Here is a 5,357-nt window from a genome sequence, read left to right on the forward strand (position 1 = left end):
GGTCGAGGAGGGTCCGCCCGAGGTTGGGAACACGCTTTTAGAGGGCCGCTCCTCGGGAGAGTGTAAAGAGAAAACGTGATTTGCTGCGTGAGATACGTGGACATGTATATTATATGAGGAAAAGTTAAAAGTGTGTGTGTGGGGGGGAGAGACAAGACAGTTATTTTTTCAAGTATATGGAAAACTACTGTGAAAGCGACTATTCTAGGACCCTACTAGGGTAATTTAAGTAATGGAGGATTTGGTTCTAAAAGGAGACCTCGTGTTGGGTGTGATGAGGCACGCCTGTGATCCGAGTATTTGGAAGGCTGAGATGGGAGGATTAAAGGTTGGAGGCCAGCTTTAGCAATTTAATGAGACCTTGTTTCTGGGTTCAATCTCCAGTACAAATGAATAAAAATAACATTGTAACGTTTAGGGCTATCCAACGGAATTCTGAGCCTCAAGAATTATCTAAACTGGGCGTGGTGGCCCAGGCTTGTAATCTCAGTCTTTGGGAGGCTGAGATAGGATTGCAGGTACAAGGACAGCCTCAGCAATTTAGTAAGGCCCTACGCAACTTAATGAAATCCTGCTTAAAAATAAAAGAATAAACCGGCGTGTTGGTGCATGCTTGTAATCCCAGTACTCTGGGAGGTTGAGAGGAGGATTGCAGGTTCGAGGCCAGCCTCGGGTACTTAGTAAGGCCCTGTTTAGAAATAAAAAGTTGGGCGTGGTGGCGCTTTTTTTTTTTTTTTTTTTTGTAATCCCATCATTTGGGAGGCTGAGACTGGAGGATCGCAGTTCGTGGACAGCCTCAGCTACTTAGGCCCTCGAAACTTAGTGAGACCCTGTTTCAAAATAAAGAATAAAAAATAGGGCAGGAAGTGTGGCTAAAAAATAATAATAATTTTTTTGGTGGTTCCGGGGGTGGAACCCAGAGGCTTTCTACCTCCGGGCTATACTCCCAGACCTTTTTTATATTTTATTTGGAAACAGGGTCTCACTGAGTTGTTGAAAGCCTCACTAAGTAGCTGAGGCAAAAATTGTGTGTGTGTGTGTGTGTGTGTGTGTGTGTGTGTGTGTGTGTGTGTTACTGAAGGTGGAACCTAGGGGCTTTCTACCACCGGGTTATACTCCCAGCCCTATTTTATACTTTATTTGGAAACAGAGTCTCACTAAGTTGCTGAGAGCCTAAGTAGCTGAGGCTGGCTTCAAACCTCTGCAATCCTTCAGTCTCAGCCTCCCAAGTGCTGGGATTACAAGCATGCGCCGCCACCCCTGGCAAAAAATAAAATATTTCAAAAAAAATAGTTTGAAGCTGGGCATGGTGGCGCACACTTGTAATCCCACCGTTGGGAAGGCTGAGACTGGAGGATCGCAGTTCGCAGACAGCCTTAGCTACTTAGTAAAGCCCTCTGCAACCTAGTGAGACCCTATTTCAAAGAAAAAAAAATAGGTAAGGGGGGGGTGTAGCTCAGAGGTGAATGCCCCTGGGTTTCATCTTCAGACCCGCAAAAAAAAAAATAATAATAATTCAGGATTTTTCTCGGAGATAGAATGTCCTTGGGTACTGTCACAGACTAATCTCAGTCGGGTCGTTATTGTCCGCTCCCGGTCAAATCCTCAGAAAGATGGGGCAAAAGGCAGGTGAAGTACTGCAGAATCTTATCTGCAGCGATTCTTTCCCTTTAGGGACTAAATTCTCCTTAGGTCCCTAAATGACGACGCTTTTGGAAAGAACCTGACATGGACAAAGGCTTCTTGAGCCAATGACACTTTATTACAAAAACCCCAAGAAATTTATACCCTTTACCAGTAAAGTTAAGAAAAAGGGGGGGTGGATGTCTTTCAGCTGGCTGTTGGCCCTGGAAGAATTAACTCCTGTTCCTCTCCAAGGTCTTGCAGATAAGCAGTTCCAGTTGGCAGCCTCCCAGAATAGTCAAGGCTTGGGAGCTTCTCGGGGAATCTTCTTTAACTTTTCCTGGAACTTTTTCATCTTTTTGGGCTCAGTTCATATAGCAAGTGTGGGGAAATGTGGTGATTCAGGTGGATGTGATGGAGTTTCTTCAGGTGTTGGTACCTTATCTTCTAAGTCTGAAAGCTTAAGCATACTCACAACACAGTTTGGCAGACAAAATACCACAAACAACACCACAAGGTTCTTAGTTCTAATTGTCAGATGTATTTCCTTAACTGCTAAGCACTCTTCTTTAGACAACAAGCCTATTAAAAGCCTACTCATCTTTAATAATCCACTTCCCTGTCACAAACCCTCTGCAACCTGCTTCTAACTTTCTAATTCCTTCCTTTCCCAGTTGGGACTTTCTTATGATAAGCTCTTCTTCATGCAAAAATGCTTTTCTTACTCTTACGGTATTTCCTTTCCTTCATACATATATATTTAGAACGTCTGTCCTTTAGTCATATTCATTTCTAACTATGCGGTCAGTCAACAGTCTTTTTCTTTGGGTCTATTGTATTTGGGCAGCTAAGTTGTTTATCAACTAAATTGCTCTAAGGTCACACACAAGGTTTTTCTCTGTCTCTAGGCAGGATTTCAAGGGTAAACGATTACTTTGAACTGAGGAGTTAATGGATAGTGATGAAGGTCGGAGGCCATTTGTGATTGCTGCAGCTGGGGTGCTTATCACAGTACCTGAATTCTGGCCAGTTTCTCATTATTGTTGAGCAGAGCCAAGGACGTTTAGACAAATTATTAGAGAGTTTATTTCCACGGACTCAGTTTCTTTTTATAGTCCTAATTTCACATCACTGGAGCAATTCGTGTAGAAAGTTAAAAGGAATAATAGTGAAGGGTATCTAAAAGTGGGGGGTACTTTGGCCAGAGACGACGCCTCCTTCTCGGGGCGTTTTTGCCGAATAACTATGTGGAGTGGGGTCTCAACACATAGATGCCGAGGCAGCAGGATGTCTTGGCAAGGTACACACACACACACACACACACACAGCACTCAAAAAAAAAAAAGAATATAGTAGGGCTAGGGATGTAGCTAGGAGGTAGAATGCCCCCGGATTCCATCCCCAGTGCCAAAAAAGAAAAAGAAAAAATCTACTTAGTTGAGTGTGGTGTCACACACTTCTAATCCCAGTTCTTAGGAGCCTGAGCCATGGGGATCCCAGGTTCACAGTCACCCTCAGCAATTTAGTGAGGCACCTTCTCCAACTTAGTGAGAACGTTTCAAAATAAAATAGGGCTGGTGGTATAGCTAGGTGGTAGAATGCCCCTGGGTTCAATCTCCATACCACAAAAATAAATGGGGTAGCCAGGCGAGGTGGTGAACACTCATAATCCTAGTACTTGGGAGGTGGAGACAGTAGGATCGCAGGTTCATAGCTGGCCTCAGCTATTTATGGAGACTTTCTGCAACTTAGACCCTGTTTCAAAATAAAAGTGGAGGTTGCCTGGGTTCAATCCCCAGTGCTGCAAAAAAACAAAAAAAGTCTGAGGGTGTGGTTCAGAGGTAGAATGTTCCTGAGTTAAATCCCCAGTATTGTGTGTACGCGCACACACACACATCTAGTTTGAGTCATGTGTGATAGACCAAGACAGTAATCCTTGTACTTGGAGGTTAAGAAAGGAGTTAAGAAAGTATTGGAGACTTTTAAGGCCAGTCATGATTTAGTGAGAGTCTCAGTAATTTAGTGAGTGTTGCAGCAATTTAGCAAGACTCTATTTCAAAAAATAAAAAATAAACTAGGGTTAAGAGTCCAGCTCAGGTAGAACGCCCGGGTTTAATATCCAGTACCAAAAAAGAAAAGAAAAAGATTAATTTGCTTGTCTAAGAGGTGTGTATCTGTGTCTATGTATGGTACTGGGGATGGAACCCAGGGCCTTCTACTCTGGGCTACACCCCCATATCTATTTAATTAATTAATTTATTTATTTATTTATCTATTTATTTATTTGCAGCACTGGGGATGGGACCCAGGGGCATCTGACCTCCGAGCTACAACCCCTGCACAATTTTTTATTCTTTATTTTGAAACCGAGTCTCATTGAGTTGCAGAGAGCCTCACTAAGTGGCTGAAGCCCTCCACGAACCCGCGATCCTCTAGTCTCAGCCTCCCGAATGCTGGGATTACAAGCCTGTGCCACCAAGCCTGGCTTATGTTTTATTTGGAAACAGTTTTGCTAATTTGCTGAGAGCCTAAGTTTCTGAGGCTGGCCAAGAACCTGTCTCAGTCTCCCAAATACTGTGATTACAAGCATGGCCACCAGACCCGAGCACCTTTTTTAAGAGTTTTCACATATTACTAACTAGGTGGTAAATGCTATTAGTTAGAATCTACGATAATTTGATTTATTTGTATTTCATTGTGTTTGAAAATATATTTGAGACATTCTCTATGTTTTTTTGTTTTTTTGGTGCTGGGGATTAAACTCAGGGGCTTTCTACCTCCCAATCTACTCCCACTGCCCAAATTTATTATTTTGGGCACGTCATTTTTTATGTATCTTTTTTGTGGTACTAGGGGGTCGAACCCAGGGGCATTTTACCTTTGACTTAACACTCCCAGCCCTTTTTTTCGGGGGAAGCATTGGGAATTGAACCCAGGGGCTTTCTAATTTTGAGCTATGCCACCAAGCCTTATTCTATTTTGAAACAGGGTCTCTCGGTTGATGAGAGTCTCACTATTTTCTGAGGCCGTCCTTGAACCTGCAATCCTCTTGTCTCAGCCTCCCAAGTACTGTGATTACCATGCCCGGCATTATTTTTATTTTTGAAACAAGGTCTCAGTTGTAGAGGATGGCTGCAAACCTATAATATTCCTGTTTCTGCCTCCCTAGTTTTGGGATTACAGGCATGCACCACCACACCTGGCTTCAGTATATTTACTTTTGTGTGTGTGTGTGTGGTACTGGGGATGGGACCCTTCTACCTCTGGGCTACAGTCCCAGACCTATTTTATATTTTATTTGGAAACAGGGTCTCTTAAGCCAGCGAGGTGGCTGCGAACCTGCTTGATCCTCCTGTCTCCGCCTCCCAGCAGGGATTACAAGCGTGTGCAAGCCCTGGTTTATTCTTTGTTTTGAAACCAGGTCTCCTTGGGTTGCTGAGTTTTGCTACTTGCTGAAGCTGTCCTGAACCTGTGATCTTCTTGTCTTAGCCTCCCAAGTACTAGGATTACAGTTTTGCACCCCCACATGGGGCTATTTGGGGCACTTTAATAGGGGCTTGTAAGAGCTGGGTGTGGTTGTACATGCCTGTAATCCCAGTACTCAGGAGACTGAGACAGGAGGACTGTGAGTTTACCAAGAGCCTCAACAACTTAGTGAGGCCCTACTTCAAAATAAAAAATAAGAAGGGCTGGGGGTGTAGCTCAGCAAAATACTCTTGAGTTCAATCCCCAGT

Source organism: Muscardinus avellanarius (assembly GCF_963383645.1).
Source record: "Muscardinus avellanarius genome assembly, chromosome: 10".
Lineage (NCBI taxonomy): Eukaryota > Metazoa > Chordata > Mammalia > Rodentia > Gliridae > Muscardinus > Muscardinus avellanarius.